The sequence below is a fragment of the Octopus sinensis genome, unplaced genomic scaffold (genome assembly GCF_006345805.1).
Source record: "Octopus sinensis unplaced genomic scaffold, ASM634580v1 Contig10384, whole genome shotgun sequence".
In the NCBI taxonomy this organism is placed as follows: Eukaryota; Metazoa; Mollusca; class Cephalopoda; order Octopoda; family Octopodidae; genus Octopus; species Octopus sinensis.
The window spans coordinates 74,935-102,070 of record NW_021832124.1 but is presented as its reverse complement, the minus strand read 5'-3'; the positions used below and the strand labels follow the sequence as shown (position 1 = coordinate 102,070).

Below are 27,136 nucleotides of genomic sequence, written 5' to 3'. Positions count from 1 at the left end.
TTTTCCGGGCTTGAGAATGGAGGTGATTACAAAATTCTTAGATATGTATGTTGGTGAAATATATGCCATTTTCAGTTCAATTCTGAAAATTTTTATAACTATTTTGACTGTGATATTCTATTTTAACATTTTTTATATCAAATTTTACAAAGCACTATTCAGTTTTGACAATATTTATTAAAATTTGTGTTTTTTTAGCCGCCAGCAGCCTGTTCCTCCTGAGAACGGCGATCGAGAACCACTGGAAAAACCAGTCCACCTCTTGTGAATGCGCATTGAGATTTTGACCCAGAGCTTGCGGAGAAAGTTTTCCGTCTTCAGACAATGAGCACCCGACATCTCCACCGCAATCAGCAGCACGAAGAACTTATGCGAAAGGCCGGAATATTTTGTCAGTTTTGTATTTTCAGCATTCTTAGCGGCGGATTTAGCTTCCAGAGCACACGAAATTATGTGTGAGACAGGAAATGTATCTTAGCAGGTTTCTTTCTATATATAATATGTTTTGTGAAAAATATTGCAGAATATTGATCAATAGTGACTATCTTAGACGGCGAACTTCTACAAATATCCTTAAAGCATATAAAATATAAATTTACAGTAAGTATGTTATCTGTAAAGAAGTTAAAAATAAATCTGCAATGAGTATTTTTAAATCTTATATTGCATTTGAAGAAATTTGTTTTGAAATTGACCTTTTCGAGATTCTACAAACAGATAATGAAACGGAGTTTAATAATATTTATCTTGATTCTTTATGCCTTAAAAACAAAATCAAACATATTTATGAAAGACCAAATCATTATCAGGGTGACTATTAGTCACAAAGTCCCTTTCCTTTATTATTGACCAGGCTCTGTCGTTCGATTCTGGCGAGGCTAGGTTTAAGCTTTTCTATTTTGCTTCCTATTATTTGGGTCCAGTCCTGTCCGATCATTTGATGCCCAAACAGTTCCTCCTGCCCAGCGGATTAAAGACGTCTGTGCCTGTTTTGTTCATTCTGATTTATACTGAGGTCGCGGCTGCCTTGGCATCCTTCACACTCAGCAGCAGTGGTAGGATTGATGGGATTAAGCCAATCGATTTGAGGGACCTCATGTCTCCTCTGACGGCCGATTTAGACCGTGTTCTATTATGTTCAATCAATCGGTTTTGTACTTGGATCATTACTGGCTCTTTACCTGCTGTAGCAAGGAATCTCCTCTTTTCTGCAATCTTACGGCTCTCCGCAAGTGTGATGGGAACCTATTAAGACGCCTGGATTCCAAAATAATATCTCATCGTTTTGTCCCGCAATTGAGAAAGAAGTTTTTGATTTATCAATTCGGCGTCGGTGTCAATAGCGTCACAAACCATGTGCTCGAGGCAGTCACCGAACCCTATCCGAGTTATTTCCAATAGTTTTTTTGCATATTCTATGCTAAGCAGCTTGTTGTTTTCCGGGAAAGTCATCAGGTCGGAATGTGGAATCCAACAAGGTGATCCCCTCAGCCCTCTGTTATTCGCTCTTATGTTGATCATATGCCACGCAGCACATTCTCGTAGGTCAATTTTTGGTATTTAGACGACGTCACTCTCGGTGGTCCTTTAGAAGTGATTATGGAAGACTTCGCGACGATAAAATTTGAATTTCAAAAATTGGGCTTTTGTTAAACGGTGATAAATGTCAAGTAATAAGACTTTCGGAGTCAGTAACATATCAGAGTAATGCTTTTATGGTCCTTTTGAGAGGATTGACGGTCTCCGCTTAACTGCCCATGAAGATCTTGTGATTCTTGAGGGTTATTGCCTCCCCTTGCATGACTCTGTTGCTTTGTCGTTACACTTCCTTTGAACACCTTGTTTTCTAAGGTGGGACGTTCTCGTGCTGCGCCCCCACTCCGCTTTGGGGGTATTGGGGTTTGTTTTGTGCCGATTTTGCCTTCCCATCTTTCCTCGTTGTCCTTTCTAGAAATTTTATTCCCTCTGTTCTTATAAATTCACCCAAATTCGGCAAGTTTGCGAAATATTATGTTGCTGTTCATGCCTGGAGATCGCTCGGACTTACCTTCCAGAGAATCCTATTATGCAGAAGAGTTGGAATGTCATCAGATGTTCACATTTATTGGAGAGTCTTCGCTCGCAAGCCAATCAGATGCAGCTAGCTTCCTTGAACTGAGCCTGCCAGCCCCAGGATTTGGATGTAAAAAATATTTTGGATGTTTCAGGTACATTTTGTATAAAGTATGCTAGATAAAGTATGCTAGAAAACTTGGATGATACTGATTTGGTATTAAATTTTAATCCTCCGAATTTAAATTCATCGTATTTTAAATGGGTGAATAAAAAAATGAATGTCCATCAATGGATCGAAACATATTCAATTTTGACATTCTTATATCAATTGGCCGTTTGCAGACCCTTCGTTCCAAAGTTCCCAGGGAATTTATCTGATGTTCGATTAATTAGAGACTTTGTCTCATTTCATATGTAAAATATTATAATTATTTTACTGTGAATATTTTGACAAATATTTTTATAACAGACACACATAAGGAATTTTTTCTAATCGTCTATATCAAGATGAGAGTTCAAAAAGATAATTTTATTAATTAAGTCAATGGAATCTTTTTTCTAATTTTCCAGACTATTGCTGGAAATTGGTTTTCTTTGCAGCATTTTGTTGGTAATCAAAATCGTCTTCAGAACATTCCACAGGGGACCACCAAGTCGTTTATATATCGTCGCAATACAAACTTTATTATTTAACAATGTTCGTATTTCTTTTAATGTTATCGATGGATTATTCGCAATTTTTTCAAATATCAACTTCATATCATCATCCGTAAGTTTAATCGTAGCATCTCTTCTACCTCCACGTTTACAAACATACGGATTTCCACTTTTCACAATGGCTATAGCTGTTGTCCTCTTGACACCAAGATCCCGAGCAAGCTGTATATAATCGCCACCCTCTTCATTTTTGTTTATAAGTGCTCTTCTCGTAGCTTCTGATATTCTTGAATTTTTTCTTGACATAAAATTTGTACAAGAACGGCGAATCGGAAAATATAAAATAAATTACGAATCGTCAAAAGTCAAAATTAACATAAAAAATGTCAAAATTGAATATAGCATTGACATAATTGATTCAAAAATGTCGATATTGCTTATCGCATTGTCAAAATTGAATATTCTTTATTTTAAGGGTTTGACCCTAGCACCGGAGAAGAGCACCACTTCATGGTTGCGGAGAGGGAGTCGCTATGCGGAGTCGTGTGCATATGCGATGAGTAGTTATGTGATGGATCTCTCGAAAAGCAAAAATCTTTATTACCTGGGAGCAAACCATCAAATGTCGTGGCTCGTACGCAGATCATATAGCAAATCCGAGAAAGAGGAGTGTGAGGATCCTCAAAAGCTTAACCAGGTTTCATCTGGATCCGAAAACGTACATCTACGTATACAAAACGTGTGTGCAGCCAGTCCTCACATATGGCTACGAGGGCTGGTACGGTACGGAGGAGAGTGACTACCTGATCGAACAGTTGGAAAAGACAAGACGTTTCGCTATGAAATTGGCTTACGGAGTACAACTTGACGGAAGGTTAAAAGACTCACAAGAATTCTCTGTGCCCACGATCCGGATGGTCTTGGAGAATTGTCGTCAAACATGACTAGTATTGGGGATATGCATGGAAAGAGACACTTCGGTGCCTTGTTTTTATCTCCCCGCTGATGATTTTCTTTCTTGTTTTTCTTTTTCTTTTCGCTCAATAAACACTATTCTATTCTTTATTTTAAATTTTCTGTACACTGTAATCACGTTTTTAATGTTGAATAAGAAACGATTCTGGCGTGAATCTTATATTCAATATGGATTCTCAAAATATCTATCTTCTGATAACAATTTCAATGGCTCAATGCATGCATGATTTGCTATACCATTCTTAACAATAATCACATAAACCAGCAAAGTTAAAAAGACATCTGTAGTCTGTTCATCCATATTCAAAACTTAGCTTTGAGAAGTTCTCCGCTAAGCCAAAAAGTTATTATTTCACGCTAAAAATAACCTTTTTCCTCTTTTTTAAACCTAATCTACTTTTCGCGCATCATACGAGGTTTTTTCTTTTTTAGTAGCTTATATTATTGCAAAAAATAAGGCACCTCATTCTTCTGACGAACTTTTAATAAAACTTCTATTATTTCAATGGCCGAAATTTTACTTGGCTGCGATTCTGTATCCAGATTCAAAGAGGTTCCTTTGTCAAATAATACAATTTCTCGAAGAATTCAAGATATGTCTGGTGATATCTTGTTCATCGTATTAACTGTAGTTCTTTACCGATAAGCATCCAGATCGATGAATCGACTGATATAACTTTGATTTATCAGTTGGTTTCTTTTGTACGTATTGTCGATGCAAACAAGATCGTTGAGGATTTTCTTTTTTGTATCGAACTTGATGAAAGAAAACAAGATCAGGCTATTTTTGTTGTTGTTGACAAATTTATGGAACTTAATTTTATTGACTGGAATTAAGTCGGATCAATTTTCACTGACGGTCAGGATTTATTGCAAATGTAAAAAAAGAATCTAAATATCCTATCATTCCATTGTCCAATACAAAAATATTCTCTTGCATCAAAAGCTTTACCATCAGAGATGACGATTGTCCTCGATCAAATAATACAAATAATTACCAGGGGACGGGCTTTGACAAGAGTTTTTGAGTTGTCTGATGCTATTTCAATCTTTTTGATTTATTTGAATTGATAGAATCCATTGAATTCAAAAAAAATATTTTATCTTTCTGACATTTTTTCTATTTTGAATTGATTTTAATTTATCTTTGCAAAGTTAACTATATTTATGAATTTTTAGGAAAATACATTTCTTCAATTAAATTAAATGAAAAAATCTTTGAATTCAAAAATAAATTATATTTTTGAAAAAATAATCTTGAAATTAAATATAGTTTCCTCTCGTTGAAACGTTTTATCGAAATACAAATCACGATAATTCGTTATTGAAAATTATTCGATGAACATCTCGAAAATTTTGTTGAGAAATTTTAAAATTATTTTTATGCACAAAATTCTGTTCCTGATTGGATTGTAAATCCTTTCATTTTTAAAGTAGAAGATGATCATAAACTTCAGATCGAAACATTTCTCATTGGAGAACACCTGCCTTTTCATCCCTCTGGCTTTCGAGACGAGTGGAGTTCCTTTCGGAGATTGGTTTGATGATCTCGAGGAAGAGTCACGAGAGACGTGAGCTTAGCTGGCCTGTTTTCGCTCGTCCTCTTAATCAAAGAATTAACGACTGTTTATTAAAAAAATAGTAAAAAAATCTGATGAAAATAATTTGAAGGTTTTCTTGAGATTATAAAAAGTCTTGTTTTCATAACTTCGAAATTTTTAGAAAATAATTAATTATTATAGGATCTTCTTTCGTTGAGGGTTTAGTCAAACATCAATCGTACCTGTGAATGGCTATTAGACAATTTGTTGTCTCTTTCTCCATCAAAGTCGGAATCGATAAACATATATCCCAGTAGTAGCATTCGGACTGAGAAAACTGAAGTGACTAATGTTCTACCACAATCAAAGCCTTCCTCCAATCATTCCTATGCCTAGAAAAGCTGAAATAACAGAATCCGTCAAAGTGGATAAAGTATTTTATCAATAACCATGTTAATTAATTAGTAGTATCTAAATATTTAATTAATTGCGATTTCAATCACTCACCAAATTATTGGTTTTTTATGATAAGTAATTGATCACATACCAAATGCTTTCAATGTTTTTAATATTACATGTCCGAATGTTGATACATATTTTTTATGATTAAAAATTGGAATTTTGCTCTCATCTAGATTTTCTATGAGAATACATTTGTATACAATAATAGTTGAGAAATATTGGTTTAGTTGAATGATATTAATTAGCATAAAAACTGTATTCATTGGGATGTTACTTATACAATGAATGCTACGTAGATTCAATACTAAACTGTTCTTTAAAAGTTATTAAATTAAGTTATTTAAATACAAGAAAACTAAACTAACACCATTTATGGAATTAACAATCATTTTATAGAGTCAATTACATGTTTTGTTAGTGATCATATATTTCATTGTAACTACTGTATGTAGCAATTGAAACTAAGTCAAGATAAAAAGCAAAACAAGGAAATATTAAAATGAATATCATGTTATTAAATTAGCGACGTCGAATATTTGATTAGCCGGAATGCTCTTTGCATATCATATTGATTGATGCTGGACACTGACAGAGATTGCAACCTACTGTAAGTAAACTAACGTACAGTATGCTTATTCGTTTCTAATATTGCAGTATTATTTCAAATTGTGTCTATTTCCATCCTTTTGTCAAAATGGGGAATTTTTTTAAACACTCAAGTCCTTTATTTTCAAGCTTACTATGAGAATATCTAAGTATACATTATTGACTGGGACCTGTTAGTAAATCTGGACATTTCTGTTTTGAAAAAAACCTATACAGTAAGTAATTTAAAATACATAATAGGTAACTTACGGCTGACCTTTGCGAACTGAAAAATCGTATTTTTTGAGATGGAACTGTAATGATAAATTTAGATTGTAAAAAATATCTTAAACTTGCAAATGCGTCCGTATTCACTTAACGAAAGTTACTACAGCCACAATGACATCTAATGATTTAAAATATTCAAATTTACATTCTGTATAAGTCATCCAATCCATCAAATGAGTTGTTAAGTATTTTACTTAACAAGTTTTTATGTACTGGAATTAATGTTATGTTGATTACAATATCTCCACTAAAAAGGCAACAAAGATCTAGAAACCCGTCGAAGCTCTGTTTCTTGTCTTTCAAATACAAATCTAAAACACCGTGTAGAGACAAAAATCTAATTAAATATAGATATTAACTGTAAAATACTATTTTGTACTGATTGATGGTTACCAATTTGTCAATTGAGAAGAATGGCAATTACCGTACGCTTTATCTAATTATTAAGTGGATTCTTTTCTTCATAATAAGTAGCACATCAAGTTTACATATAAGGAAATGTAAGTCTAATTCAAGTTGTTTTTTATCATACGAGGAGGAGTCATATAATAATAACGACAACAGTCTTTATGTGTATTGCAAAATATCTCCAGAAATACACGTTAGTGAACTAATAATCGAGCATTACAACTCAAAATCATTTATACATGCAAAGTCTATTTCTAATAATTTGGCGGTGGCTTCAATCTTAAATGCAAGTGAAGAAAATTATGGAAAGTATACATTCAGTGCCCTTTCAATAGATGGATTTATTTATAGAGCTTCAATTATAATAAAATCAAGTTTTTTACGACTATGTTATTTTAGAGTAAAGTCATAAAAAAATATTTTATAATAATTATTATTTTGTTATTTATACTCATATTTTGTGTTCAAGTTTCTGGTTTCATTTTTTTGATAAAAAATTAATAAAATTGTATTTTAATTCCATTTTGTTTCATTCGTTGAATTTTAAATTTGTATTTATTTATAAAAACTAAGAATTGAGGACACCACCCACAAGGGGATTGCTTCTCACTTTTTCATAAACTTTTGGAATAAATAAAAGTCAAAGTTTTCGTTTTCCTGGTTTCTACAAAAATGAACTTTTCATAAAGTTTATGTTTTTCTCTCGCATTCAAGAGACAAGCCACTTTTCGCGTTAGCAGTAAAAAATTATAATGCCATCCGTGTGTATTCTGCTACATGCCAACTCCACATCAAAAAAATGAGTGCTATATGCTAGTAAACGTCCTAGCAAGTATGCTAGCAACACATATAACAAAGGCCACATAAATTGACATTTCAACATAAATGACTAGACTCAAATAAGCAATACATCTACTTTCATAAGAAAAATTTCATAGGCATTGTTAATACTAGTCGGCTGACGGGAAGAGATACTACCGACTTAAATCGTTTCAGACGAAAGTCACAAAATCAAGGTCATCAGGAATTTTTTTTAGTCCAGAGGTTTATTGATCTAAATTAGTTACAAATGTTAAGTACACTTAACCCTCTCAAATTGGCCATTTTTGGTTCCTTCAATTTTGTTAGCCAATTTGAGAAATGGCCAATTAGATAATAAAATCGATAATGTTTCAAAGAAACTAAAGTAAAATTCAATTCCCATTTGTTTTTTTAGCTATCGGTATATTTTTTGTAACGTCTTATAGATGAGATTAGTAAGACATCATGCTCGTTTTAAATGTTTTTAATAAATCTTTTTCAATTGTCGTTAACCTGACCACAATGTCATTTTTGTTAATTTCTTCCCCAACATTTATATTTTCATCATTTTCATCTTCAATGTTTCCGCATTTTTCCATCTCTTCCCTAAATAAGATACCTCTAGACTCAATCAAATTTATCCATTCAACCAATTTTGCATCAAGTTCAGGAAACTTAAGATTAGATACTTTTTTGAGGCTAGATTTTGTATTTTGCTATCTTTGAGAGGAGAATTTTTTTCAAAAGAATGTTGTTGATTTTTTTTTTTTTTTTTTTTTTTTTTATTTTTATTTTTTTTTTATATGTAATTAACAAATAGTTATTAACTAACTAAATTCCCGGCATCGTAAATGGAAACACAGTTTCCACGTACTATGGCCAAGGAAATCCTTTCGAAAAGCCACTTGGACTCGCGTGGGTCTCCCCGTTTATGGGAGATCATGCGGCCAAGCTTTTTTAGAAAGGAAAGAGACTTTTCGCCGATGACGCCGGAAGTCTCGACGGCGATGGGAGTGAACAGATACCGTTCAGAGAGCTCCTTGTACTTTCCAATCTTCATCTTCTCGGTTTTGCGAGAGACTGAGCCAGGCTCGACAGCTGAAGAAGGAAGGTTGAGCTCCGAGAAAGTGTCTGAACACGTCGCATCCCATAACAGAGACTTGCCGAACTCAAACGGTGCGGAAACCAGATTGGAAACCAGATTGCGGAAACCAGATTGGATCTAAAGTAAAACTACAAATCTAATCTTGCCGAACTTTCGTCCATTCCCTCCCCAGTATACCAATGTTGTTGATTGTTTTTCGAGAAATTTTTTTATTAATCAAAAAAGAAAATCTTTCGACCAAATGTTGACGAGAAAAATGAGGATTCTCCTCTTTATAAGATAAAATTACCATTTTCTGATTAAAATTTAGACGAGTATAATTATTACGACAAGACATGTGGGACAAATTTTATTAATAAAATTCAAATTTATTAAAAACATCAAAATTTGTGGCCAATTTGAGAGGATTGAGTGTAATAATATGATCGATTCAAGAAACGAAACAATAAAAATGTATAACCTTTGTAATTTAAACAATAAAAAGTCTTAACTTATAGAATAAAAAAAAATTGATAACCATTATGTGATTGAGTAATAAATTCAACAATAAAAAAACACGCATAACTTATTGAATTTTTATAAAAAAACCAAACCAAAAAAGTAATGAAAAAAAACTAGGCAATCTCCTCGTCATGTTCATCGTCAAATTCGCCTTCCTCATCAGCAGCAGCGTCCTGATACTGCTGATACTCAACGACAAGGTCGTGCATGTTCGACTCGGCCTCAGTGAACTCCATTTCGTCCATTCCCTCCCCAGTATACCAATGAAGGAAAGCCTTCCGACGGAACATGGCGATAAACTGCTCGGACACTCTCTTAAACAACTCTTGAATAGCCGTAGAATTGCCCACAAATGTTCCAGACATTTTCAGTCCACGAGGCGGAATATCACAAACCGCAGTCTTGACATTATTGGGAATCCACTCCACGAAGTAACTGCTGTTTTTTGTTTGAATGTTCAGCATTTGCTCATCCACTTCCTTCATTGACATTCTTCCGCGGAATATGGCAGCCACGGTCAGATATCGCCCATGTCGAGGATCACAGGCAGCCATCATATTCTTAGCATCAAACATCTGCTGAGTCAACTCAGGCACAGTCAGTGATCGGTACTGCTGTGAACCACGAGATGTCAGTGGAGCAAACCCAGGTATAAAAAAGTGGAGCCGAGGAAAGGGGACCATATTGACAGCCAATTTACGAAGATCAGCATTTAACTGTCCAGGAAAACGCAAACAGGTAGTCACACCAGACATAGTGGCCGAAACCAAATGATTGAGATCTCCATAAGTAGGAGTGGTCAATTTCAATGTCCTGAAGCAGATATCGTAGAGTGCCTCATTATCAATGCAGTATGTCTGGTCAGTATATTCGACCAGTTGGTGGACTGAGAGAGTGGCATTGTATGGCTCTACAACAGTGTCACTCACCTAATCAGATCAGACAGAGATCACCACCTTAGGAGAAGGGACGACAGAGAATGTACTCATTATTCGATCGGGGTACTCCTCTCTCACTCGGTGGATTATCAGTGACCCCATTCCTGACCCAGTTCCTCCCCCCAATGAGTGAGTCAGTTGAAATCCTTGCAGACAGTCAGAACTCTCCGCTTCTTTTCTCACCACATCCATGACTGAATCCACCAACTCTGCCCCTTCAGTGTAATGTCCTTTCGCCCAATTGTTCCCTGCCCCTGACTGTCCAAATACGAAATTATCTGGACGGAAAATCTGACCGAATGGACCAGATCTCACTGCATCCATCGTACCTGGTTCCAAGTCAACCATAATAGCACGAGGGACATACTTCCCGCCTATATAATCCACATCAACATTTGATACCAGAGGCCTCATTGTAGTATACGTTGATTCTCTCTAATTGAAGGTCAGAATCTCCGTGGTATGAGCCTGTGGGGTCTATTCCGTGTTCGTCTGAGATTACCTCCCAGAACTGTTGTGGATTAGATTTGTAGTTTTACTTTAGATCCAATCTGGTTTCCGCACTGACCAGCTTGAATGTGTACAACCTCACGCATGCTGAGAACATTCGAGTTAATCTGTGCGGTATTTTATTTATTTGGGTTAACCATGATTGATTAATGTATAAATATGATAAGAAACTGATAATTATTATATGAAATATTTTACTCAAGTCGATTTTAGAGTGTATTTCAATTAATCCAGTCGAGCTGTTTGGAGAGAGTTACCTGCAACTTAATTAATCCAGTCGAGCTGTTTGGAGGGACAGAACTTGTAGTACCACTTCCTGATGATGCGAATATACTTCGATGTCTTCATTTGTAGGTTTGTGGAGGACTGGGAACAGAGAAATCGTCTCAAGATTTACCACGGAATTTATTTACTCACAATCTGCGATTTCCGTGGAGCTGCTGACTCATTCCGTGACGGAGTATCGACATACACGAGCACGGAGTTGATGGACTATGGGGAGTTTGCGACATACACAATATTCTCGTACGTGTTTGCCTACGACCGTCGGGAAATGAAGAAGGAGGTGATCAAGTCCTCGGATATCCAGGAAGCCCTGTTCGAACTGCCTTTGCCGCGGGAGTTGTTCAATTCCTTCTACCAGTGCCACTATAAACAGTTTTTTGTGTTGTTGGCGGAGACGGAGAATCACGTCATGTTGAGGGCGTACAAACAGTTGTTGGAGGCATACTCCAGTCTGTCCATCAAGTACATGGCCGACTTGTATGAGATGACCGAGGAGTACATTGACAGAGAACTGACCATGTATGTGGGGTGTGGCAAACTCCAATGCAGTATCAATAAAGTGAAGGGAATAGTCGAGACCACCAGGAAGGACGACCGGAGTGTCCAATATCAAAATATTATCCGACTTGACAATAAATTGCTCAGTCGAATACAAAAACTCAGTCGGGTTATTAATTGTTCTCTCTAATTCTTTTCCCAACAAAAGGAGTGTTTATTAATCACATGGAATAGACAGACAGGTCTTGTCAAAGCACACTCTCGGGGGAAAACGACGGAATCTTTCCAGACACATGAGGTGGTTGTCGATCCCCCCAGTCAATATGGAGCCCTGACCCTTGGAAAAGTGGAACACAGAGGAGTCGACTTGGAATGGCAAATTCTTATTCTTGCGGGTGAAAGTAATGCCGGATCTGTCATGAACTATTCAAGCACAACCGAGGAAGAAGGAGAGTCTTGTGAGTGGTGGACGTGGGAGAATGGACTGGGAATGACATTGGCAGGCACCAGTCTGGAAATGTGGGCATGTCGACCATTAAAGATACTTTACATAAATCAAAACGAAGAATGTATACTTTACATAAAGCAAAACGTTTCATAAAAGGTAATTAAATAAAAAAGGAATCTTCCTCCCACAAAGTAGATACATATGCTGAAACATTTGTGATTATAACATCGTTTTTGATAATATTCAGTAACCCCTCCTCTGCGTTTTTGATAGTTCTGCCACTTTAATGCCGATTCAGTCGACATTTAGTTTTAAAATAATTAGTTCAGAATCAAGGTTCAATATTGTCAACTATAAGTAACAAAGAGAAGATGGGAAAATTAGCAGGCCACCCCTGAAGGTAGAGAGTTTGACGGTTCTTTTTGATGTATTCGGCGCCATCGCATCAAAGGGTAATTCGCATGAGCTCGCCACAGTCAACTTTACTAAATTTGGGCTAAAAATGGCTTATTTTTGCGGGTAAAAATAATGCCGGATCTGTCATGAAACATTTAAGCACAATTGAGGACCGCAAAGAGTCTTGCGAGTGGTGGACGTAGTGACATTTTCGTGTGGGAATGGACTGGGAATGACATTGGCAGCCACCAGTCCGGAAATGTGGGCCATGTCAACCATCAAATATACTTTACATAAATCAAAACGAAGAATGTATAAATCAAAACGTTTCATATAACGTAATTAATTAAAAATTTGTTTCAAAAAAGAATCTTCCTCCCACAAAGTAAAATTCACTTTGCCCCCTTAGATATTTTATCGCCCCCTTGTTCACATACAATTTAAAAATTTTTGTGCATCTTAATTGGTTGTTTTTTTTGTATATAACTCAAAAATCAAAATATAAAACAATAAATCAAATGTAAAAATTGAATTTTTATTAAAAATTATGATCAACTAAATAAGTGGTATGGAATGCCAATAGTACATTTCTCATTTTCTTCCATAAATTTGGAAATTTAATTTGTAGATCTTTTGATTACCAAAATTTAGAGATACCATCCTGTTGAAATCTGTGAATATATTCTTCATTATATTTCAATTATCTCTTCTTGGACTACGGAATATATTGACATTCCAGTTGTAAAGGTTTCCAATAATTCGACAAACATAAATTCTCATTTAATACACATTCATTTTCAAAATATCTAAATTGTATTAAAAATTCGAAAATAACCTCACAAATCCAATTAAAACACCTTTACTATCTACAATGACGCTTTCATCAATTTGTAAAGAAAATTTACTTCGCTTCAGTCTTTCAATATCATCCATTTCATCAATTCATCAATTCTTCGACGAATCGAATCATTGCCAAGAGGTAGACTTTGAATAATTTTAGAAGCATCTTGATGGATTACATCCGATATTATAACTTCCAGTAATGAAATTATTACATTTTCTGCGATAATATGAGAACTGGAAGTTTTCGCAATAATTTCAACAATTTTATAAGAAGCGATCTGCGCACCCACAACTACAAATAAATGTTAAAAGTGTCTCCAGATTTCGTCGCGGCAGGTCTCTTATGTAAGGCTTGGTTTGATTTGAGGCGGCCTGAGTCCGAGGACAACCAGCGGCAGTGGGACGAGATTGTATGTCGGTCTTTGTACGAAGAACTCACTCCGAAACTTAATCAACACAGGCTCGCCTGCCTTCGTGCAGGCTGTCACCCAGGCAGCGGTGCTTGGATTGATGCCTTCCCCCTCCCTTTTAACTGGGAACCTCCTGGACTCTGAGTGCCTAAGAATCCTCATCTCCTTACGTTTCGGGCTCAAAATATGTCAGGCCCACAAATGTCGCTGTGGCGGAACTGTAGACGAGTTCGGGTTACATCCCCTCTCCTGCGCCCGCAGTGCAGGCCGCCACAGTTAACTGTACGACATCGTGAAGTGTTCCCTCGAACCTGTCGATTTGGACAGAAATGACGGAAAACGCCCTGACTACTAAATTCTCCTTTAAGCAGGGAAAATCCTTTATATGGGATTCTACCTGCTGTGACACATTCTCCAATGGGAACCTAGCCATATCGGCCGTCGACCCAGGCTTTGCTTCCAATCGTGTCGAAAATCTCAAAATCCTAAAATACGGTCACCTCTCCAGCTTCGTTTTCACGCCCATCGCCGTTGGACCCTCTGTGGTCTTCGGCTGCAAGTCGCTTTGTTTCCTATGCGGTTTGGGGAGAAGAATCGCCAAAAGGAGGGGCGACCCGAGAGAATCCTTTTGGCTTCTTCGACGCCTCTCCATTACAGTAATCCGCGGCAACCGGTTCGCAATCCGTGAGGCCGGGAGGGCGCCCTAATTTACGTAGTCTTAAACAATCCTTCTCCCTTTTCTAACTGTCTTTTAATAAAAAGAGTAATATGTTAAAAAAACAAGAATGTAAAAACAAATGCTATTTTGAATATAAAATTTAAGGATAAACACTATACAAGAAATATTAATAAATCTGAAACATTATTAAAATTAACATGTATAAATACTTGTATTATATTTAAATTCGAATATTAAATATATCATCGCCTCCCTTTGACCTAATTATCGCCTCCCTGTACAAAATTTTCGTCCCCGGTTGAGAAAACCTGAAGTAGATACATATACTGAAACATTTGTGATTATAATATCGTTTTTGATAATATTCAGTTCTTTGTTTAAGAAAGCATAGTTCTGGCACTTTAATGCCGATTCAGTTGACATTTAGTTTTAAAATAATTAGTTCAGAGTCAAGGTTCAATATTGTCAACTATAAGTTATAAAAAGAAGATGGGAAAATTGTCAGGCCACCCCGGAAGGTAGAGAGTCTGACGGTTTTTTTTGATGCATTCAGCGCCATCGCATCGCATGAGCTTGACACAGTCAACTTTACTAAATTGATTAGTTTATTTGAAAAAAATCATCATATTTCCAATTCCAGAGATTATTAAGTCACACAAGCTCTGGCCTAGCTAAATTTGTCCTCATGTATAAAGACTGGTAATCCGCAGACAAACGGGCTTTCTCCAATAGTTCTTTTTAACGCGTTGTTGAAGCCGAGTACTGCTCTGAAAACTAATTCGATAATTTACTCTGTCAAATAAAAAAATTGACAAAATGACTCGACATTTATTATATTTTACAATAAGTTCACAAGACTACTCAAAACTCAACACAATTCAAGTAAACCAATTTTGACTATTTTTATAGCAATATCAAATACTTTTTTGTGCCCATCCGGATATACAGTGGGGCAAATAAGTCATGGCACACCTATCATTTTTTTTAATTCAATATATTTTTACAATGATAACTTTTTCGATTTAGTTCATCATGCTACACAATAAAATCTTGCATTCTTTTGAACCCATTTCGCGCTAATTATATTCATGAATTTCAAATAAATATAATTGTTTTTGCTTCATATTTAGAAAAACGTCAATTTGATGTGTAAAAAAGTGATGACACTATCAAAAAATATGGATTTTTTTGACAATAAGATACAAATGATTATCTTTTGGTGCCTTGTTTTTTCTTTGAAATAATTGATTCTTAGTTCTATTAATATAATTGATTAGTAGATTCCGATTAGTATAAATATACTTTTATTTTTCGCCTTTTATTAAAATTATCTCGTCGATGAGGAAAGAGCATTTTTTGGACCAAAACAACGAGTTGTAACTGCCCACCAAAACGGTAAAAGTTATGGAGAGATTCTAAATTGTTGATATTACCAAAAAGTACTGTTCGAAATATTATTACTCGATGGAAGCAACGCGGAACTGTTATTAATAAACCAAGATCGGGTGCTCCAAAAAAAATATCTCTGCGTTCTTCTTCATTAATGAAAAGATTAGTTACTTCAAACCAAAAAATAACTCGAAAAGAATTGGCCGATAATTTAAAAATCACAGGAACGAGAGTGTCCCTTCGTACAATCACTTCTACACTACGCAAAGAAGGTATCAATAAGCGAAGGCCCCGTCGAGTTCCGTTATTAAAGAAAATACACCTTTCAGCGCGAATCCAATATGCAAAAAATCTTTTGAACAAAGAAAATGAATTCATAAACAATATTTTGTGGTCGGACGAATCAAAAATACAACTTTTCGGACTGAACTACACGCTTTCAATTTGGCGCAAATCAAATCAGGCGTATATCCCAAAATGCACCATACCTACCGTAAAGCACGGGGGAGGTAGTATCATGTTGTGGGGTTGTTTTTCATCAACAGGTGTTGGTGAACTTTTGTAATTGATGGAATGATGAATTCTCTTAAATATTGCGAAATTTTGAAAAAATGTCTTTTACCTTCGGTCGCGAACTTAAATTTGACACAACATTGGACATTCCAGCATGACAACGATCCTAAGCACAAGTCAAAAGTAACCGTTAATGGTTAGAAAAAAACAAAATAAATGTTTTGGAATGGCCAAGTCAATCGCCAGACCTGAATCCCATCGAAAACTTATGGAAAATATTAAAAATAAAAGTTGGCTTAAGAAAACCAAAAAATATCCAGGAATTAAAAACAATTTGCTACGAAGAATAGAAAAATATTTCTAAAGTAGAATGTCAAAAACGAATTTTTTCTTACAAAAAACGATTGGAAGCAGTTCTGCTAGCAAAAGGGAATGCAACTAAATATTAATTGGATTTTGTGGCATTACTTTTTTCCCTCAAAAATTGACTTTTAAAAATAAATCGTTAATTAGTGCAATATTAATAATTCCCTTTAAGATAGTTTTTTAAATAATTTATCTAAAAAGTTCTATATTACTAATTTATTTTTTAAAGTAATGTATTTAATAATTTTTTTGCAAAGAATTGTTAAATTTAGTCAAAATTTGCAAAGGTGCCATGACTTTTTTGCCCCACTGTATAACTGTAGGACATGGGGTTTGTCTGAACGGGCAATGGAGTTTATTGACAGTTTCGACCGCAGTATGCTTAGGAAGGCCTTGATATTCACTACAAAATCAAAATCAAACAATTATATAAGTTGAGCAAAACAGATCCAATATCAGAAGATCTAGATGGTGACTGTTCGGTCCCAACAAATCGCATAATAAATGCATATTTTGTGAAAAAACAAAATCATTCCGAAAAAAGCCTAGAAATACCTTACCTATCACGCTAAATGAGGACCTAAAAGCAACAAGCAGCCAGCTGAAAACAATGAACTAAAAGATCTTGCAAAACGGAGAGGCTTTTGAATACGATTAGTGCAAAGGAAACCTTAATTGACTTTTATATGTTTTCGACAGTGATAAAATCGATAACCAAAATGAAATTCTTACAAAAGTGATAAATAAAAAATCATTAAAGAAATATCCGAGCAAGCAAGCACGTTTCATCTCTCTCTGTTTCAATTCTCAAACAATTCTACTGTCGATCACTGCATCCCAACCTTGCACTCACAGTAAGGCAAATTCTCAGCAGAAAAACGAATCCCTTCCTCAACAGGACAGTACTTGATATCCCTGTCTTTAAGAGATCCGCGTATCCCGACCTTCTTCTCATAGCACAGAGTGTTCAAAACCCTCGCAACATCCAATGAGGAAATATTCTAACCAATAAACCCCCTTTTTAACCATAAAATGCCGACGGTTAATCCACAAAGTCAATTCCTGTGCATCAAAAAACAAACTTTCTTCATTTTTCTTGGAAATTTGAAAACCCAAAATTACCGCATTTTCTTTTTTGCTTACACAAAAATCAAGGCAATGGTTTTTTACAGTATCAAGCAATGCCTGATTGATACTCCAATCTTCCGAACTCCGAAAATAGTCTCCTCCAGCGAGATGAGAATCCGCGTATTCCTCCAAAACAAAAATCTTTTCCCTTTTCTTAAAATAACAAAAATATACAAACCAAGTTGGAAAAAACTGCTTTTATTAAACTTTTGCCTGTCAGGTTCCTGAGGGAGGCCTGAATCTCCCGTGGACGACAACTTCTTGCCTGAGACTTGATCTCTCGTAGGGTCAGGCCTGAAGTTATTTTTATCAAAAACCAGCAGATTCGGCTTTTGTGAGCAAATCGAGCAGTTTGTAGTCGGTTTCTGACATTCCGGGAGTTCTGATGGGTTTAGAGGGTGGAATACAATTTTGAATCGGTTTTTGGTGTTTTATATATAATTACTCCATCGTTCATGGAAATTTCAATTTTGTTTTCCATCGTGAGTTTGTTTATTTCGTTTACAAATGAGGTTAAGTCTTTTGTCCCCACAATTTGCTCAAATAGTGTGTGACTTACTCCTTCTGGAGATTTTGAACATTCTCGGAGTATTCTAATTTTAGTTTTAAGTTTATACATTTCGCGTAGAGAGGAAGTTCCAGATAACTCTTTTCTGACTGACTAAAAAATATGTTACCACAAAAATAAGTACCATTCACTTCAATAAAATATTTAACGTTTAAAATAAAATTTACTTAATTAACTAGATTCTTATTTATTATCATAAATAATTTAAGATCATGCTGTAGATCAGCGGTTCTCAACCTTTTTTAGACTGGGGACCACTTTTGCACTATAAAATTTTGTGAGGACCACCCTAAATAAAATAAACATTTTTTGGTATTAGCGCACAATTTTTGGCCTCGTCAGGGCCAGGTTTAGACATGTTCGAATATTTATTATAAAAATAACATGAACATTATGAAAATAACAGAAAATTTAATAGTAATTTAGTAAGATTTCTGATCTTGTTTGTTCTTGTTTGAGAAGGTTTCAGTGAATTGTTTCCCAAAATTTTATGGCAAATCATGCATTTTGCCTTTATTTCATTATTTGGGGCAATGAATTTAGTGAATCCAAATTGTACGTAAGAATCCGACCAAAGACGACGATTCTTGTTAACCATAACTAGAATGATAAACCACGCTAATCAAATCAGATTAATTTCAATGTTTTTGATTTATACTTAATTGTACAATTAGTTTTAAATTTAATATATTGTTATTTTTCGAAAATTCCTGGGGACCACTAAAAATTTTCTGGGGACCACGATTGAGAACCGCTTGATTAATTTCAATGTTTTTGATTTATACTTAATTGTACAATTTAATCAATAATAATCAATGAAAAGATAGAATTATGTTTATGGTGGATATGTAGCCTGGCGGATTGCCAAACTGTTTCCCCGGATAATGGCAATCGAGAGCCGTTGCATTAGCCAGTTCGCCTCCCGAGGATCATGGGTGCGCATTGAGATTTTGGCTCCGAGCTTGCGAAGGAACTTTTCAGTTTTTGGACCGAGAGCACCCGACGTCTCAGCCGCGATCGGCACCACGGAAAACTTCTCCGAGAGGGCAGAATATTTTAAAAGCTTTAAAGATTGTACAATTAGTTTTAACTTTAATATATTTTTATTTTTCGAAAATTCCTGGGGACCACTAAAAATTTTCTGGGGACCACGGTTGAGAACCGCTGCTGTAGATAAATCAGTTGAATATTTGTCTATAATCGTATATAGGCACATTAGACTGATATCCTTAATATAAAAATTATAAGTGTGATTTTGTCAGGCATATTGAAATGTTTCGTTTTGTGAGATAATTCACAAGTTTTTTGAGAAAATTAATATTATCTATTCTTGCATGTCTAGCACGTGATCAATAAAATATAACAGGCTTGATCAATTTGTTACTTTAAGCCCCAGATCGATAATCAAGTGTTTATTTGGAGGCTGCAAAAAAATATTTTATGTCATTCAAGAAAAGAAGGAGAATAAATGTGAGACTTGATTTTGCTCGGCGTCTATTATTTTGTCGAAAAAATAGTAAATTTTCAAGCCGATGTGAGTAAAAGTATTTCATCAGTCAATTAATACTTTTTATTCGGATAGGTTTGTTGAAAAGCGCTTCGTTGATCTTAAGAGTGATGCATTTTTGGAGCATTCACGACCAAGTTGCAATATTTCCATTGTGAAATTCGATTTAAAAATCAATCGATTTAAATACTGCGGTAATTTGTGAATCTGATTGCATTTCAAGTAGCTCTGTTTTAATATACGTATGAAACAATTGCACCGTATGTTTCCATCGGTGTCAAAAATATTTTCTTAATAGGTAGAGCTTTTTAAAAATCATTAAAACATGTTTCTAATTCACCGATTAATGTACTAGTGCGCAGGTATTTTTTCATATGATTCATCTTCTTGGTTAAAGTCAGGATGACACTCCTAATAAACACAACTATTTTCTCTATATCAGTAATATCTGTAGCTTTGTCAAGAGCAATGAAATAGTGTACAAAAAAAATTGGAATCAGTGAATAGCTAACATTCCAGATCTTCAGATATTATTATAACACATTCCGTAGGAACATAAACAAAGTTATAACCCCACACGTGTCAGAAGCGAAACAATCTTCTGGACCATCCTCGTCCATGCCCCTCTGTTGCGGGCGAGATTCCGCAAAGATTCTAGGTCGTCCCAGTTTTTGAAACTTTTGCCATGAAGTTTGAGATCTCTTTCCAGCCGATTGGCCGGAGCTTTGGGGTTTATTCGCAAAATGTGGCAAAATAATTTCCACCGGCCTCCAACGATTTCTTGAGACAACTGCGTAGCATCGTAATGTTTATACAGAGATAGATTGTTAATTTTTGATGGCCAGTGTATTCCGTGTAAGAGACGTAGTTGTTTACGGTGAAAAGAGTCTAAAGTCTTCAGTTCAGTGTCCGAGATCCCCCATGTTGACGAGTTGTATAGTAGAACAGATACAGATCTTCAGATGTGTTTTCAATTCTCATAGAAATTGTATCATTAATTAGCTGTAAATTTAAACGCACGTTTTATACATAATAAATAACAAATCAGGAAATGTGAGTTGCTATTTTCATCAGAGCGAAAATTTTTTTTTCGCATTCGGGGTTAAATGCACGATTTTATTGAATGATTTTTCTACTTTTTAATACGTTTACGGACATTCGGAAACCTATAATTAACCAAATAAGCTAAAAAATGATTAAGATATACAAAACCGACAAAAACTCTTAGAAATCAAACAAATTGTAACTTCAAACACAAAATTCTAAACATATGCAGATGGATGGACTTTTTGCAAATTATCTCAGCGCCTTGGTGGAGTTGGACTATTTTCGGCGCTGGACATGGCACTCCCCGTCTTTCTCGCCTCACGCGCCAATTCCCACGCCTTCATCACCAAAATCCTACGTGACTCTCGCGGATTGGAAGAGGACCGGTTAATCGGGAGGCCAATTCCGATGTGGCAGTAAAGTCGATTCAAATGATTATACCCCCTTTCATTCAGAAGTGCTAAACGTGGATCCAAACACTCCTCCATCAACGAGATCATTTCGGCTGCGTTATAACCTGCTGGATTCCCTACCGAACTGGAACGTGTGGAGCTTGACCGTGGAGACGAGAACGCCCTGATGGAGTCAATGTGGGAGTCTACGGACGCCTTGTCGAAAACGAATCTGCTCGACTCGGCAATCAGCCCAGAGTCAGCCGCTATAAAGGCTGAAGAACTTAAAACCTCGAAATACTTTAACTTACAAAGAACGTGTTCATTTCCCCAGTCTCTTTAGAAAAGTCTGGAGCAATGACCAACAAATCTCTGGAATTCGTTAGGAGAATTGAACAACTTATCGTCAGAAGACGACGAGAGTCTCGGAAGAAGCAATAGCTGTTTTAAAGAATCTTTATTCAAGAATCTTCATGGGGGGCAACGTTTTCTCAATCATTAGCACTTTTAGGCCACCGGGTCTCACGTGTGTCGTGGCTTTTTAGTGTGGCTAAGCGTACAAGCTTCTTTAGGAAGCAAAGCGATTTCCCACTTATTCCTCCAGTTGTCTCAACCACAATCGGACAGAACGAGAATCGGTCTCGCAACGCTTCATATTTTCTCTCCTCTGCCCTCGTCGTTTTCTCCGCGGAATACAGTGGTCAACTACGCTCCCGGCAATGTTGGACGGGCAGAGAGTGTCGACAAAGGACAAACAACTTGTCAATTGTAACTTAATAAACCAATTTACATCCGAATTAACCACTTAAATAAACGATTTCTATCTTACACAGTTATTAGAAAGCCAAAAAGACTCGAAAAAAATATTCATTTAAAGCAGTATAAATGACTAGCATTAGAAAGATAACAAACCCACAAATATGAAATAAACAAAAATAAGAAAATCAACGAAGCCAATGAATAAGACTAACTAATTCGAATCATCTGTCAGACCATTAGTCTGAGCTTGTCCATTCCCGTTCGACATCAATTTTTTAGCAGATCGAATTTCTTCCAACTGACTCTCAATAGACTAAGCCTCATCCCACAACACAAAACCTTAACAGATTTCAATATAAAATTAAGCATAACTATCGACATATCGACCGATTGCTTAACTCCAATAATAGTCAACACGACTTGCTCCTACAATAACACCACAAAACTACATTTCCTCCTCCAGAAACGTTCAACTGAACCACATTGCTGCGATCCACGACCTTCCTTATATTCGAATTTTCAGTCCCAAACACTCTCGCTAACACAATAACCACTCAAACACTCACGTGCAAATTTTCTATCAAATTTGAACTCTGTCTTCTCAAACTCGAGCATTCCTCTTGCTTGTTTGGCCAAAGTCTCATCCTTAGCATAAATATAGACAGTGTTAGTCTCATCCTCCACTCTCACATCAACAATCCCAGTCAGGGATCGAACTTTCTTAATATTCTTTCCATTCTGTCCAATAACATATCGAAGTAGTTGAGAATCGACTGTAAACTTGTCGACCACCACTCCACTCATTTCTTCATCAGCCTTCAACAAACGGGACTGAAATGATTTAATTTGATCGTCCAATCTCATCTCCTTCTGCACAAATCGGAAATGAATTTGTATTATAAATATCATTCTATTGATATCCCCCACATTTCTTGTAATCATATTTATATATCCGTCAGCATCATTGTAGTGGAGACTGACAGGACTAGTACATCCTTCCTTCAGTACTGCCATACACTCATCCTTCTTTACACTACTCCTATCATTCACACATAAACCTCTCTCTCAGTGACTCGGGCACTTTTGTATTGAAAAAATGATATCGGGGTTCCTCTTCTCGGCTCATTGGACCACTGGGTGTTAGAAAAGGACATTTACTTTGAACAGGGTCTTCTGGCCTCTTCTCTGACATATGAGGGCTTCATGTCGATTCCTCTGCCTATTCTACGGACGGTGAAGAACTCTCCGCGGATGTCCTCCACGGTTGTCTTGGCCCATCCTTTGACTTTTTCTTCGGTCATGTCGACCAATATCTGAGGGGTGTTTGTGGTTAGTAACCTCGATTTCTGCTCCTGTTTCTATTGTGGGTGGCTCTGTGTTCTCATCTGGAATACGGCAGCTTGAATAATTGTATTTGGAGGTGGATAATCCGCTATTTGGGTATAGAAGCGGTATTACTTGTCGAATGAGGCTACAATGGTATCCTTAGTGATGCTTTTGACATATCCCTTGACCCAAATGTTGGGCTGGATGGCTACTTCGACTTCAAATAGACCAACAAGTTGATTGAACGACATAACAAGACGATAGTAACTCACGTGTATATTTATTTATAATTAATAATTTATGTGATATTTATTTTTTAATATAAATATAATAAATAATAATTAAATTCTTTGATTTATAAATACGTATTTTTTGAAAAAATATTACACTATATTAGAAAAATGTATTTTATTTTTATTTATTTAATCATGTATATCTTTATATTACATAATTTTTTAATTATCATATTAAATGTAATAATATTGATTCTTGCATGGCTGATAGTATCGAATAATTAGGAAATACAGTGGAAATAATTTTTAGTAAAATCGGAAGTATTATTTTAGTGTTAATTATCAACTTTTTTAAAATATAATTTTTTTAAATATGAAAAAAAGAGATGATTAAATTAATCTCTGAGGATTTTTTAGACTAATTACCCCTCTGATTTCGATAGCTAGGGGAATGAAGCAACAAGTGTCCACCAAGAAGGCAGATCCAAGGCAAAAAACAGAGTCTATGAACGATGAGTCGACACAGATTACACCTCATACGAGGGCAAGTCAATATAGACCTGTCACCACGGTTTCCGTCACCACTGTCTAGCCTAACTGGTTCCAGTACTGAAGGAAATTCAGCCTTACAACATCAGTTAGGGAAGTGTGCCTTGGGAACTTGTCAGCACTGAAGCGGTAATCTTCTTTTTTTGATGAGTTTGCCACAACTGCAGCGATGTGGCAGACAAATCTCGATATAAAGGCCTATACAGATGCCAATTCGGACTGATTCGTTGTCCAGGAACATACCGCCTGACAAAATCGGTAACGCATTGAGCCAGTTGATAAAGCCAACTGAGACTGTTTGGAGTGTGAGCGAATAATTTCAAGTATGTGTGAGCAATAAATATTAATCCAATTTCATTGAACTAAAAGAATTTCTTGGATTTTAAGCCCACGAGAAAGCCATTTATTGGTACCTAACATATTCCGATAACTCACATTGTCTCGTCGAATATAATTGATTGCGTTTTTAACATCAAGTTTAAGGCCGAAGGGAAATAGTAAGAGCGGCTGAAAGAGCGGCTCCTTTGTAGACTCCATTCACACCCAGTTGGGTCCGCATTAAAAAATAAACTCGCTTCGGGAACAACGGGCGTCTAAAAACGTCTAAAATTGGCGTATTCCACCATCACATTTTTTTAAAGCCGTCACGTTTGCAGAAAAAGTAAATCTCAGGCGAAAAGTGGAATTGCACCCGAGATAATCCTCTTTAATTATTACAGTACAAATAACTTGAGTTAGTATAGTTTTTTGAACAATTAAGCTAAAATGTCTTATATTTCTAATTTTTTTGAACTACAGTATTTAATATTATTTTCTAGGAGAATTATTAAATTTAGTCAAAATATGAAAGCGTTTCATGATTTTTTTTGCCCACTGTACATTTTTTAATTTTATTTATTAACCCCCAAGCTTGCATAGCAAACCCAGCACAAACAGTCATTGCTAACTATTTCAGAAAGGTTTTACATAATGGAGATTTTTCATTGGTAATGTGATCAAGGGAAGGTAGGAGATCCCCTTTCTACATCTATGTCGTGCCAGATAGACTTGTCGCCTCACGGGAGGGAACGATGACAAGACTTGGCCTCAACTGCAAACTTGCTTCCTTCGAAATTGAACCCACGACATTCGTATTCCAATATTCATAGCATAGTCTTCAGCCCCATTGTACATATGCATGTTATGGCCACCATACGGTGCCTTCCTTCCTTAGCAGTTACCGTAAAAAGCAAATTTTTCAGGTGGGTGTGTTTCATAACCCCCGCTGCCACTGAGGGGAAAAGAACTGAGGGCGCTATTTACTTCGGCTGAAATACGGAATATGCGTTATAATCGGATCCAGTGATCAATTCTGAAGTTTCGGATAAATCAATCGGTGAAGGAGGTTGTTTCGTGCGCAGTTGGCTGAGAAATTTGTCAGAAGGAGATTGTTGAGTTTAAGGAGATAGCACACACAGCATTGCGTACGTTGCCTTGCTTTAGTTTTTTGCTAACCATTCGGGTGATGTTCTGAATGTTCAAATTTGAGCGAGGCTGTCTTTCTTCAGCTTGGGGAGAAATGGCTAGTGCACGCTCAATAGCTAGAGCCAAGGATTTAGCTACTTGGATCCTGCACATATTCTAGGACAGAATGAAGGCCTGCTAAGTACATAACTTTTCCGACAATGTTGTTTTACGCAAAGTGCCTAGGAAATCTATCCGCACTCAATTTTGAAGAAATAAGGTGAAATTACCGTAAGAGGTCAAAAGGACAGCACCAAGCCAATCGTCAAAATGGTAGTAACAGGCAGTGTTCAAGGCAATTGGATATTCAGCATTCACCCAAGGAAGTTTGGTCATCTGAGATGGATTGGTCTGAGCCAGTCAATCTCCTCACTGTTGCTGAGAGGAAAAGAGTTTAAAACGAAAAAAACATTGAAAGAGGAAGTCAATAATTTGTCTGAGAATGCAATAGAGCTTAAAGTCAAATCGGGAAAACCGTCTGGATGTTTGTTTTTACTTTAAGAAAGATATTTTTGGAATGGAGTATAAGAAGAGATGAAGCCCACAGCCCTCCTAATGTCGCTGTGAGAAAGTTTATTACAGATAATCCCCTCTAAGGTGTGATAGTTTAATGACTTTGGATTATGTGGTCTAATTGCCTGGCTTGTTTTGGATGATAAGGAAGCAACGAAGAGAAACCGATGGTAAAATAAAGAAAATGAGAACAAATTGCATCAAAAAGTAGTGAAAAAGAAAATTTCGACTGTGGGCATAACAACATTAGGTCGGGGGTAAGTAGAAAGAGGGATAGGGGATAAACAGAAAGAACATTTCCAAAACGAAAGACAGGAAGACCCAATTTTTGAGAGACCAACACAATATAAATAATCTCAAACACGACAAAATCTACCATTTTTGAATAATAAAATATTGCTGGAAACAATAAACCACAAAAAATATGATCAAAATCAGTAAAGTTAATTCATTCCACTAGAGAATGGGGTGTTTTGAAAATGTATTTTGCCTTACGGAAAGAGAGCGTATTGACAGGAATGGCCACACCCCTCATTTCTTGAACAGTTAAAAGCCAAAGAAAAATAATTTTATTTTGACCATTTGAACTAAATTAAAATAACTCTGGAGGGAACAAGGTCTTGACTTACCAGAGGATCGAATGTCACAACGAGCCAGGGATCTAATAGGATGCAAGCAAACTTTCAAACTGTTACTCGAGTCGTCCAACCAACATCGCCACGCATGCCTACTTTCGCCATCATCCCAGGCAAGTGTAACTTGGCTCTGCGTATTCCTGAACGCCTCATCTGGCACCCTCCTCGATGTTCAATCGGTCAGATTTGAAATCTCCCTGTGCCTCGGGTTAAGGCAATGTGTTCCTCACTCGTATTGTTGTGGCTGCTCTGTTGATTCTTTTGGTCTCCATCCTTTATCGTGCAGTACAAGTGCCTGACGATTTCCACAGTGACGGAAAACG

General features: G+C 36.2%; 1 pseudogene; it reads right to left on the bottom strand.

The window, feature by feature from the left end:
* Positions 1-9,472: 9,472 nt before the first annotated feature.
* Positions 9,473-10,912, bottom strand: LOC115228399 (annotated as a pseudogene).
* Positions 10,913-27,136: the final 16,224 nt, after the last annotated feature.